We start from the raw sequence: 13,729 nt of genomic DNA, 5'->3' as shown, positions 1-13,729 counted from the left end.
GGTTTAACAAGAAGGTGCTAAATATTTCCATTTAAAAAAATACAAAAAGCAATTCGAAAAATAAACTATAAGTAAAGGAACCATCTCAGTGAATAAAGCTATTAATATGCCGTTAACCCGTGAGGCAAACCGAATGATGTTTTATAGTAAATTAGACGAATAAAACATATAACGTTGCCATCTCGACCCTGATGCCCATGAACACAAATGACGAGTTTAAGACAAACCAATGGCGGAATGGAATTGATTAATGGAATAAAATATTTATTATGTATGGACACTAAGTTTTATGGTTAGACTTTAGCCTAAAAAAACATGCGCGCTGATTACAATTTTGGCAGTCATATCTGAATGGCTCAAAAACTGGTTATATTTCTTTAACTTTTGGTATACTTGAATTCGGGCTATTATTTAATATATATATTGATCAACAGCGGCGATAAAAATCATTAGTCTCGACAATGACTAGTGTTCATTAGCCTGAATAGTGAAGGAATGCGGGTCATTAAACCCCAATTTCATTTCATAAATCTCTCGGCTCAATAATGAGCTACTCGGGTTGGTTAGATCCACGCCTTAATGCATATACAACCAATAGAGAAATAGGTCAAATATGGCGACAATGATCAACTTGCTCTTCTTCTACTAAATTAAAGATTCGTGTGGAGATTCTGTCGATATTATCATATATTTATATCTGCTCTTTCTTAAAATGGAGACGGTTAGTAAAATGGTCTTCTTTACGTTCCTAAATATCAGTATGACCTTAGTGAATACCGCACGATTACGATCGTTCCAGACTGATAACTTTACGTTCCTAAATATCAGTCTGACCGTAGTGAATACATACCGTACGATTACGATCCGTTCCATACTGATACCTTAATTATAGGCTAATTATAGAGCCTTCAATTTCAAACACATTTTTATTATCATATGCTCTTATTTTTTTTTCATCATTATATGATTAACATTTCCTAAACTTTACGATTTTCAACTTTTTTTTAAAATAATAGTCCATCTCTGAGACAACAAAAACGTAAATAAATGGAAGATAAAAGCAAGAAAGACAACCCTAATAAAGGAGTCAGGAGGCAGACCACCATTAAATTTCATCATCTTGGTACCCACGAATTGTAGTTCGTCTATTTATAGCAATTCTCTCTCTCTCTCTCTCTCTTTTCTCCCCTTTTGCATGCCCATTTGTGTTGATTTTTTGGTCTAGAATGGATGAAGAGGGTTTGAATTAACATTTTCTGCCAGGTTTTGGTAAATATTCATGATTTTGAGGCAGAAGGATAAGAGGGTTATCAGGTTAGCTACGGCGATATGTACGGAAACTAGTTACATGTTTTTAGTATGCTTCTTCAAGTTTGTGTATCTCAAAATTTTGGTGGTCAACCTCATACAAATTTTAGTGCAAAGACATGACCATTTGTTCATCTGTCTGTAGTGGAAAGCATTCAGCCCAACGAAAATTTGGGGAAAAGTTGGAGGTGGGCAAAGAGGCCAGAATTAACATTGAAGTCAATGGGGAATTAATGGTGGTCTGCCTCCTATATGAAAACAACCTGACAGTGGATGAAAGGCCTAAATTTGATGATATGATCTCCAAATTGTCAGAAAATGTGATATATGGCATTTTGATAGTAAAAAATGTGAAATGGTAAAATTTCAAAAATATTTGACAAATTTGGGAGGGGAAATTTTGATTTTAGTCAAAATTTTGTGATTTTCAGTGTTTATTTACTTTTCAAAATTAGTGGAAAATATTTTAATGTATGATTTTTACTTTTTCTGCATTATAATTTTTAGACGGGAAGAAAGTATCATAATTTCACTCAATTTTGCCTAAAAATCATGATAAATTGTCTGAAATTCTTCAGATTACCCCCAATATTGCTGTCAAAATTTTAATTATTCATCTGTTGTAAAATGAACCAAAATGTCTTGCATGTCTTTATTTTCATTGTTAAATAACTTGGCAAGGATCCATGTGTTTGTCAGATATTGAAAAAGTATTCATGTGTTTGTCAAAAATTTAAAAATTAAGAAATTTAGTCTAATTATGTTCTGCTTAGGTGTGTTAGAATTTTCAAAACATGAGTGAACTGCATTTTGCTGCTGTTTTCCTCAGGCTTAACACAATTTTAATCTTTCAAAACCTGAAATTGTTGCATTTCCCTTCTCGAGAAAGTAAACTCTATGTGTTTGCAGGGAAATTTCTCTGTCTTCATTTCATTTAGACTGGCTCACCCTCCCCACCCCACCCCTTTTCTTGAAGATGATATTTGGATATTCAATTGAACATTTGTTGACTCCAAATTAGCAGTAATCTGATTTTGTGCTTGAATTGTAACCGAGCATTTTATTTGACACAAACAAATAGTTACATATAAGATTTCAAGGATTTCTAAGACTTTTTGTTTATGGTCAAACATGTAATCCTATGACATTTCTTCCAAATGAGTCCACACCCCAAAATGGATATGTTGTAGATGTGTTTTTTGCAGCTTAATGTTTTACATTTTGAATGTAAATCTATTATTTGTGGTGATCTTTGAAAATGTGGCGCTTACAGGGCAATAAAATATTAATTAATAGTCTTTTCATACCCCTTTTATGCTTTGAATTATGTCAGAACTCCCTTTTTCCATCTCATTTTGTCAGGACATTGATGTAAAGATTAAAACAACTTGCTTCCACATAATATTTACACTATGTAATTTCAAGGATACCTCTGATTGTTAAAGTATTTTAAAAACTGAAATATTCCCATTTTTTAAAAAAAAAATAGTGCTTTGCGACCCTTTTATTAGAGTGGCTGGTTGTCACCTAAATACAGCATTTATTTTACATTTATCAATCCATATTTTAATAAATAATTCATACTTCTTATAACAAACTGTGTTTATATGTATGTATATAAGCCAGGGATAGAAGAACATGGCTTTTAGCCATATTCCATCAACAGTATTACTTATGTGGACACAAGTGGGATTTGTTACCACACCAACGTTTTTAGGGGGTGGGCTTACAGGTTTCACTATAGTTCCTTACAGTTACCTTCAATGCAACAAATTTGCAGCTTGTCTTCCTGTATACCGGCCAAGGTTTCTAGAAATAAATGCTTTTCATCTCAGACTTTCCCAGAAATAGGGAAATATTAGCATTTTGAGGCATACAAAGTGTCAAAAATGGACCATTTTGTAGAAAAAGGTAAAAGAAAGTCAATTTTTGAAAAATATTCCAATATTTTGAATATTTTTGATGTGACTTGTCTGAAACTCTTTAAATCTTTTCACAGAACTCACATTTCGATAAAATTAAGAAAGAATCTTCAATTCTAGAACAAAAGGCCCATGGACCTGAGCTGCAATCCGGTATACAAAACACTACATAACTTTAAAGGGTCACCATTTCTGCAGTAATTATTTTTTTCTGATTCTGTATTATAATAATGTTGCAAAAATAAATGTGAAGCTATAAAGAAAAGAATTTTGATGATATATGAACTTATAAAACCATATAGGAGGCAGACCACCATTAAATTTCATCATCTCGGTACCCACGAATTGTAGTTCGTCTATTTATAGCAATTCTCTCTCTCTCTCTTTTCTCCCCTTTTGCATGCCCATTTGTGTTGATTTTTTGGTCTAGAATGGATGAAGAGGGTTTGAATTAACATTTTCTGCCAGGTTTTGGTAAATATTCATGATTTTGAGGCAGAAGGATAAGAGGGTTATCAGGTTAGCTACGGCGATATGTACGGAAACTAGTTACATGTTTTTAGTATGCTTCTTCAAGTTTGTGTATCTCAAAATTTTGGTGGTCAACCTCATACAAATTTTAGTGCAAAGACATGACCATTTGTTCATCTGTCTGTAGTGGAAAGCATTCAGCCCAACGAAAATTTGGGGAAAAGTTGGAGGTGGGCAAAGAGGCCAGAATTAACATTGAAGTCAATGGGGAATTAATGGTGGTCTGCCTCCTATATGAAAACAACCTGACAGTGGATGAAAGGCCTAAATTTGATGATATGATCTCCAAATTGTCAGAAAATGTGATATATGGCATTTTGATAGTAAAAAATGTGAAATGGTAAAATTTCAAAAATATTTGACAAATTTGGGAGGGGAAATTTTGATTTTAGTCAAAATTTTGTGATTTTCAGTGTTTATTTACTTTTCAAAATTAGTGGAAAATATTTTAATGTATGATTTTTACTTTTTCTGCATTATAATTTTTAGACGGGAAGAAAGTATCATAATTTCACTCAATTTTGCCTAAAAATCATGATAAATTGTCTGAAATTCTTCAGATTACCCCCAATATTGCTGTCAAAATTTTAATTATTCATCTGTTGTAAAATGAACCAAAATGTCTTGCATGTCTTTATTTTCATTGTTAAATAACTTGGCAAGGATCCATGTGTTTGTCAGATATTGAAAAAGTATTCATGTGTTTGTCAAAAATTTAAAAATTAAGAAATTTAGTCTAATTATGTTCTGCTTAGGTGTGTTAGAATTTTCAAAACATGAGTGAACTGCATTTTGCTGCTGTTTTCCTCAGGCTTAACACAATTTTAATCTTTCAAAACCTGAAATTGTTGCATTTCCCTTCTCGAGAAAGTAAACTCTATGTGTTTGCAGGGAAATTTCTCTGTCTTCATTTCATTTAGACTGGCTCACCCTCCCCACCCCACCCCTTTTCTTGAAGATGATATTTGGATATTCAATTGAACATTTGTTGACTCCAAATTAGCAGTAATCTGATTTTGTGCTTGAATTGTAACCGAGCATTTTATTTGACACAAACAAATAGTTACATATAAGATTTCAAGGATTTCTAAGACTTTTTGTTTATGGTCAAACATGTAATCCTATGACATTTCTTCCAAATGAGTCCACACCCCAAAATGGATATGTTGTAGATGTGTTTTTTGCAGCTTAATGTTTTACATTTTGAATGTAAATCTATTATTTGTGGTGATCTTTGAAAATGTGGCGCTTACAGGGCAATAAAATATTAATTAATAGTCTTTTCATACCCCTTTTATGCTTTGAATTATGTCAGAACTCCCTTTTTCCATCTCATTTTGTCAGGACATTGATGTAAAGATTAAAACAACTTGCTTCCACATAATATTTACACTATGTAATTTCAAGGATACCTCTGATTGTTAAAGTATTTTAAAAACTGAAATATTCCCATTTTTTAAAAAAAAAATAGTGCTTTGCGACCCTTTTATTAGAGTGGCTGGTTGTCACCTAATTACAGCATTTATTTTACATTTATCAATCCATATTTTAATAAATAATTCATACTTCTTATAACAAACTGTGTTTATATGTATGTATATAAGCCAGGGATAGAAGAACATGGCTTTTAGCCATATTCCATCAACAGTATTACTTATGTGGACACAAGTGGGATTTGTTACCACACCAACGTTTTTAGGGGGTGGGCTTACAGGTTTCACTATAGTTCCTTACAGTTACCTTCAATGCAACAAATTTGCAGCTTGTCTTCCTGTATACCGGCCAAGGTTTCTAGAAATAAATGCTTTTCATCTCAGACTTTCCCAGAAATAGGGAAATATTAGCATTTTGAGGCATACAAAGTGTCAAAAATGGACCATTTTGTAGAAAAAGGTAAAAGAAAGTCAATTTTTGAAAAATATTCCAATATTTTGAATATTTTTGATGTGACTTGTCTGAAACTCTTTAAATCTTTTCACAGAACTCACATTTCGATAAAATTAAGAAAGAATCTTCAATTCTAGAACAAAAGGCCCATGGACCTGAGCTGCAATCCGGTATACAAAACACTACATAACTTTAAAGGGTCACCATTTCTGCAGTAATTATTTTTTTCTGATTCTGTATTATAATAATGTTGCAAAAATAAATGTGAAGCTATAAAGAAAAGAATTTTGATGATATATGAACTTATAAAACCATATAGGAGGCAGACCACCATTAAATTTCATCATCTCGGTACCCACGAATTGTAGTTCGTCTATTTATAGCAATTCTCTCTCTCTCTCTTTTCTCCCCTTTTGCATGCCCATTTGTGTTGATTTTTTGGTCTAGAATGGATGAAGAGGGTTTGAATTAACATTTTCTGCCAGGTTTTGGTAAATATTCATGATTTTGAGGCAGAAGGATAAGAGGGTTATCAGGTTAGCTACGGCGATATGTACGGAAACTAGTTACATGTTTTTAGTATGCTTCTTCAAGTTTGTGTATCTCAAAATTTTGGTGGTCAACCTCATACAAATTTTAGTGCAAAGACATGACCATTTGTTCATCTGTCTGTAGTGGAAAGCATTCAGCCCAACGAAAATTTGGGGAAAAGTTGGAGGTGGGCAAAGAGGCCAGAATTAACATTGAAGTCAATGGGGAATTAATGGTGGTCTGCCTCCTATATGAAAACAACCTGACAGTGGATGAAAGGCCTAAATTTGATGATATGATCTCCAAATTGTCAGAAAATGTGATATATGGCATTTTGATAGTAAAAAATGTGAAATGGTAAAATTTCAAAAATATTTGACAAATTTGGGAGGGGAAATTTTGATTTTAGTCAAAATTTTGTGATTTTCAGTGTTTATTTACTTTTCAAAATTAGTGGAAAATATTTTAATGTATGATTTTTACTTTTTCTGCATTATAATTTTTAGACGGGAAGAAAGTATCATAATTTCACTCAATTTTGCCTAAAAATCATGATAAATTGTCTGAAATTCTTCAGATTACCCCCAATATTGCTGTCAAAATTTTAATTATTCATCTGTTGTAAAATGAACCAAAATGTCTTGCATGTCTTTATTTTCATTGTTAAATAACTTGGCAAGGATCCATGTGTTTGTCAGATATTGAAAAAGTATTCATGTGTTTGTCAAAAATTTAAAAATTAAGAAATTTAGTCTAATTATGTTCTGCTTAGGTGTGTTAGAATTTTCAAAACATGAGTGAACTGCATTTTGCTGCTGTTTTCCTCAGGCTTAACACAATTTTAATCTTTCAAAACCTGAAATTGTTGCATTTCCCTTCTCGAGAAAGTAAACTCTATGTGTTTGCAGGGAAATTTCTCTGTCTTCATTTCATTTAGACTGGCTCACCCTCCCCACCCCACCCCTTTTCTTGAAGATGATATTTGGATATTCAATTGAACATTTGTTGACTCCAAATTAGCAGTAATCTGATTTTGTGCTTGAATTGTAACCGAGCATTTTATTTGACACAAACAAATAGTTACATATAAGATTTCAAGGATTTCTAAGACTTTTTGTTTATGGTCAAACATGTAATCCTATGACATTTCTTCCAAATGAGTCCACACCCCAAAATGGATATGTTGTAGATGTGTTTTTTGCAGCTTAATGTTTTACATTTTGAATGTAAATCTATTATTTGTGGTGATCTTTGAAAATGTGGCGCTTACAGGGCAATAAAATATTAATTAATAGTCTTTTCATACCCCTTTTATGCTTTGAATTATGTCAGAACTCCCTTTTTCCATCTCATTTTGTCAGGACATTGATGTAAAGATTAAAACAACTTGCTTCCACATAATATTTACACTATGTAATTTCAAGGATACCTCTGATTGTTAAAGTATTTTAAAAACTGAAATATTCCCATTTTTTAAAAAAAAAATAGTGCTTTGCGACCCTTTTATTAGAGTGGCTGGTTGTCACCTAAATACAGCATTTATTTTACATTTATCAATCCATATTTTAATAAATAATTCATACTTCTTATAACAAACTGTGTTTATATGTATGTATATAAGCCAGGGATAGAAGAACATGGCTTTTAGCCATATTCCATCAACAGTATTACTTATGTGGACACAAGTGGGATTTGTTACCACACCAACGTTTTTAGGGGGTGGGCTTACAGGTTTCACTATAGTTCCTTACAGTTACCTTCAATGCAACAAATTTGCAGCTTGTCTTCCTGTATACCGGCCAAGGTTTCTAGAAATAAATGCTTTTCATCTCAGACTTTCCCAGAAATAGGGAAATATTAGCATTTTGAGGCATACAAAGTGTCAAAAATGGACCATTTTGTAGAAAAAGGTAAAAGAAAGTCAATTTTTGAAAAATATTCCAATATTTTGAATATTTTTGATGTGACTTGTCTGAAACTCTTTAAATCTTTTCACAGAACTCACATTTCGATAAAATTAAGAAAGAATCTTCAATTCTAGAACAAAAGGCCCATGGACCTGAGCTGCAATCCGGTATACAAAACACTACATAACTTTAAAGGGTCACCATTTCTGCAGTAATTATTTTTTTCTGATTCTGTATTATAATAATGTTGCAAAAATAAATGTGAAGCTATAAAGAAAAGAATTTTGATGATATATGAACTTATAAAACCATATAGGAGGCAGACCACCATTAAATTTCATCATCTCGGTACCCACGAATTGTAGTTCGTCTATTTATAGCAATTCTCTCTCTCTCTCTTTTCTCCCCTTTTGCATGCCCATTTGTGTTGATTTTTTGGTCTAGAATGGATGAAGAGGGTTTGAATTAACATTTTCTGCCAGGTTTTGGTAAATATTCATGATTTTGAGGCAGAAGGATAAGAGGGTTATCAGGTTAGCTACGGCGATATGTACGGAAACTAGTTACATGTTTTTAGTATGCTTCTTCAAGTTTGTGTATCTCAAAATTTTGGTGGTCAACCTCATACAAATTTTAGTGCAAAGACATGACCATTTGTTCATCTGTCTGTAGTGGAAAGCATTCAGCCCAACGAAAATTTGGGGAAAAGTTGGAGGTGGGCAAAGAGGCCAGAATTAACATTGAAGTCAATGGGGAATTAATGGTGGTCTGCCTCCTATATGAAAACAACCTGACAGTGGATGAAAGGCCTAAATTTGATGATATGATCTCCAAATTGTCAGAAAATGTGATATATGGCATTTTGATAGTAAAAAATGTGAAATGGTAAAATTTCAAAAATATTTGACAAATTTGGGAGGGGAAATTTTGATTTTAGTCAAAATTTTGTGATTTTCAGTGTTTATTTACTTTTCAAAATTAGTGGAAAATATTTTAATGTATGATTTTTACTTTTTCTGCATTATAATTTTTAGACGGGAAGAAAGTATCATAATTTCACTCAATTTTGCCTAAAAATCATGATAAATTGTCTGAAATTCTTCAGATTACCCCCAATATTGCTGTCAAAATTTTAATTATTCATCTGTTGTAAAATGAACCAAAATGTCTTGCATGTCTTTATTTTCATTGTTAAATAACTTGGCAAGGATCCATGTGTTTGTCAGATATTGAAAAAGTATTCATGTGTTTGTCAAAAATTTAAAAATTAAGAAATTTAGTCTAATTATGTTCTGCTTAGGTGTGTTAGAATTTTCAAAACATGAGTGAACTGCATTTTGCTGCTGTTTTCCTCAGGCTTAACACAATTTTAATCTTTCAAAACCTGAAATTGTTGCATTTCCCTTCTCGAGAAAGTAAACTCTATGTGTTTGCAGGGAAATTTCTCTGTCTTCATTTCATTTAGACTGGCTCACCCTCCCCACCCCACCCCTTTTCTTGAAGATGATATTTGGATATTCAATTGAACATTTGTTGACTCCAAATTAGCAGTAATCTGATTTTGTGCTTGAATTGTAACCGAGCATTTTATTTGACACAAACAAATAGTTACATATAAGATTTCAAGGATTTCTAAGACTTTTTGTTTATGGTCAAACATGTAATCCTATGACATTTCTTCCAAATGAGTCCACACCCCAAAATGGATATGTTGTAGATGTGTTTTTTGCAGCTTAATGTTTTACATTTTGAATGTAAATCTATTATTTGTGGTGATCTTTGAAAATGTGGCGCTTACAGGGCAATAAAATATTAATTAATAGTCTTTTCATACCCCTTTTATGCTTTGAATTATGTCAGAACTCCCTTTTTCCATCTCATTTTGTCAGGACATTGATGTAAAGATTAAAACAACTTGCTTCCACATAATATTTACACTATGTAATTTCAAGGATACCTCTGATTGTTAAAGTATTTTAAAAACTGAAATATTCCCATTTTTTAAAAAAAAAATAGTGCTTTGCGACCCTTTTATTAGAGTGGCTGGTTGTCACCTAAATACAGCATTTATTTTACATTTATCAATCCATATTTTAATAAATAATTCATACTTCTTATAACAAACTGTGTTTATATGTATGTATATAAGCCAGGGATAGAAGAACATGGCTTTTAGCCATATTCCATCAACAGTATTACTTATGTGGACACAAGTGGGATTTGTTACCACACCAACGTTTTTAGGGGGTGGGCTTACAGGTTTCACTATAGTTCCTTACAGTTACCTTCAATGCAACAAATTTGCAGCTTGTCTTCCTGTATACCGGCCAAGGTTTCTAGAAATAAATGCTTTTCATCTCAGACTTTCCCAGAAATAGGGAAATATTAGCATTTTGAGGCATACAAAGTGTCAAAAATGGACCATTTTGTAGAAAAAGGTAAAAGAAAGTCAATTTTTGAAAAATATTCCAATATTTTGAATATTTTTGATGTGACTTGTCTGAAACTCTTTAAATCTTTTCACAGAACTCACATTTCGATAAAATTAAGAAAGAATCTTCAATTCTAGAACAAAAGGCCCATGGACCTGAGCTGCAATCCGGTATACAAAACACTACATAACTTTAAAGGGTCACCATTTCTGCAGTAATTATTTTTTTCTGATTCTGTATTATAATAATGTTGCAAAAATAAATGTGAAGCTATAAAGAAAAGAATTTTGATGATATATGAACTTATAAAACCATATAGGAGGCAGACCACCATTAAATTTCATCATCTCGGTACCCACGAATTGTAGTTCGTCTATTTATAGCAATTCTCTCTCTCTCTCTTTTCTCCCCTTTTGCATGCCCATTTGTGTTGATTTTTTGGTCTAGAATGGATGAAGAGGGTTTGAATTAACATTTTCTGCCAGGTTTTGGTAAATATTCATGATTTTGAGGCAGAAGGATAAGAGGGTTATCAGGTTAGCTACGGCGATATGTACGGAAACTAGTTACATGTTTTTAGTATGCTTCTTCAAGTTTGTGTATCTCAAAATTTTGGTGGTCAACCTCATACAAATTTTAGTGCAAAGACATGACCATTTGTTCATCTGTCTGTAGTGGAAAGCATTCAGCCCAACGAAAATTTGGGGAAAAGTTGGAGGTGGGCAAAGAGGCCAGAATTAACATTGAAGTCAATGGGGAATTAATGGTGGTCTGCCTCCTATATGAAAACAACCTGACAGTGGATGAAAGGCCTAAATTTGATGATATGATCTCCAAATTGTCAGAAAATGTGATATATGGCATTTTGATAGTAAAAAATGTGAAATGGTAAAATTTCAAAAATATTTGACAAATTTGGGAGGGGAAATTTTGATTTTAGTCAAAATTTTGTGATTTTCAGTGTTTATTTACTTTTCAAAATTAGTGGAAAATATTTTAATGTATGATTTTTACTTTTTCTGCATTATAATTTTTAGACGGGAAGAAAGTATCATAATTTCACTCAATTTTGCCTAAAAATCATGATAAATTGTCTGAAATTCTTCAGATTACCCCCAATATTGCTGTCAAAATTTTAATTATTCATCTGTTGTAAAATGAACCAAAATGTCTTGCATGTCTTTATTTTCATTGTTAAATAACTTGGCAAGGATCCATGTGTTTGTCAGATATTGAAAAAGTATTCATGTGTTTGTCAAAAATTTAAAAATTAAGAAATTTAGTCTAATTATGTTCTGCTTAGGTGTGTTAGAATTTTCAAAACATGAGTGAACTGCATTTTGCTGCTGTTTTCCTCAGGCTTAACACAATTTTAATCTTTCAAAACCTGAAATTGTTGCATTTCCCTTCTCGAGAAAGTAAACTCTATGTGTTTGCAGGGAAATTTCTCTGTCTTCATTTCATTTAGACTGGCTCACCCTCCCCACCCCACCCCTTTTCTTGAAGATGATATTTGGATATTCAATTGAACATTTGTTGACTCCAAATTAGCAGTAATCTGATTTTGTGCTTGAATTGTAACCGAGCATTTTATTTGACACAAACAAATAGTTACATATAAGATTTCAAGGATTTCTAAGACTTTTTGTTTATGGTCAAACATGTAATCCTATGACATTTCTTCCAAATGAGTCCACACCCCAAAATGGATATGTTGTAGATGTGTTTTTTGCAGCTTAATGTTTTACATTTTGAATGTAAATCTATTATTTGTGGTGATCTTTGAAAATGTGGCGCTTACAGGGCAATAAAATATTAATTAATAGTCTTTTCATACCCCTTTTATGCTTTGAATTATGTCAGAACTCCCTTTTTCCATCTCATTTTGTCAGGACATTGATGTAAAGATTAAAACAACTTGCTTCCACATAATATTTACACTATGTAATTTCAAGGATACCTCTGATTGTTAAAGTATTTTAAAAACTGAAATATTCCCATTTTTTAAAAAAAAAATAGTGCTTTGCGACCCTTTTATTAGAGTGGCTGGTTGTCACCTAAATACAGCATTTATTTTACATTTATCAATCCATATTTTAATAAATAATTCATACTTCTTATAACAAACTGTGTTTATATGTATGTATATAAGCCAGGGATAGAAGAACATGGCTTTTAGCCATATTCCATCAACAGTATTACTTATGTGGACACAAGTGGGATTTGTTACCACACCAACGTTTTTAGGGGGTGGGCTTACAGGTTTCACTATAGTTCCTTACAGTTACCTTCAATGCAACAAATTTGCAGCTTGTCTTCCTGTATACCGGCCAAGGTTTCTAGAAATAAATGCTTTTCATCTCAGACTTTCCCAGAAATAGGGAAATATTAGCATTTTGAGGCATACAAAGTGTCAAAAATGGACCATTTTGTAGAAAAAGGTAAAAGAAAGTCAATTTTTGAAAAATATTCCAATATTTTGAATATTTTTGATGTGACTTGTCTGAAACTCTTTAAATCTTTTCACAGAACTCACATTTCGATAAAATTAAGAAAGAATCTTCAATTCTAGAACAAAAGGCCCATGGACCTGAGCTGCAATCCGGTATACAAAACACTACATAACTTTAAAGGGTCACCATTTCTGCAGTAATTATTTTTTTCTGATTCTGTATTATAATAATGTTGCAAAAATAAATGTGAAGCTATAAAGAAAAGAATTTTGATGATATATGAACTTATAAAACCATATAGGAGGCAGACCACCATTAAATTTCATCATCTCGGTACCCACGAATTGTAGTTCGTCTATTTATAGCAATTCTCTCTCTCTCTCTTTTCTCCCCTTTTGCATGCCCATTTGTGTTGATTTTTTGGTCTAGAATGGATGAAGAGGGTTTGAATTAACATTTTCTGCCAGGTTTTGGTAAATATTCATGATTTTGAGGCAGAAGGATAAGAGGGTTATCAGGTTAGCTACGGCGATATGTACGGAAACTAGTTACATGTTTTTAGTATGCTTCTTCAAGTTTGTGTATCTCAAAATTTTGGTGGTCAACCTCATACAAATTTTAGTGCAAAGACATGACCATTTGTTCATCTGTCTGTAGTGGAAAGCATTCAGCCCAACGAAAATTTGGGGAAAAGTTGGAGGTGGGCAAAGAGGCCAGAATTAACATTGAAGTCAATGGGGAATTAATGGTGGTCTGCC

At 32.4% G+C, this 13,729-nt stretch overlaps 1 long non-coding RNA gene across 1 annotated transcript in view; it reads left to right on the top strand.

Moving 5' to 3' along the window:
* Nucleotides 1-454: 454 nt before the first annotated feature.
* The window catches only part of LOC130010861 (uncharacterized), a 32,507-nt gene continuing 19,232 nt past the window's right edge, over nucleotides 455-13,729 (top strand). Inside the window, exon 1 of the long non-coding RNA XR_008786159.1 lies at nucleotides 455-721. This is a non-coding gene — a long non-coding RNA (uncharacterized LOC130010861). The remainder of the gene's footprint in view (nucleotides 722-13,729) is intronic.

Source organism: Patella vulgata, chromosome 2 (genome assembly GCF_932274485.2).
Source record: "Patella vulgata chromosome 2, xgPatVulg1.2, whole genome shotgun sequence".
Lineage (NCBI taxonomy): Eukaryota > Metazoa > Mollusca > Gastropoda > Patellidae > Patella > Patella vulgata.
Note: the sequence above shows the minus strand (reverse complement) of the source record. Positions and strands in the feature narration are given on the sequence as shown.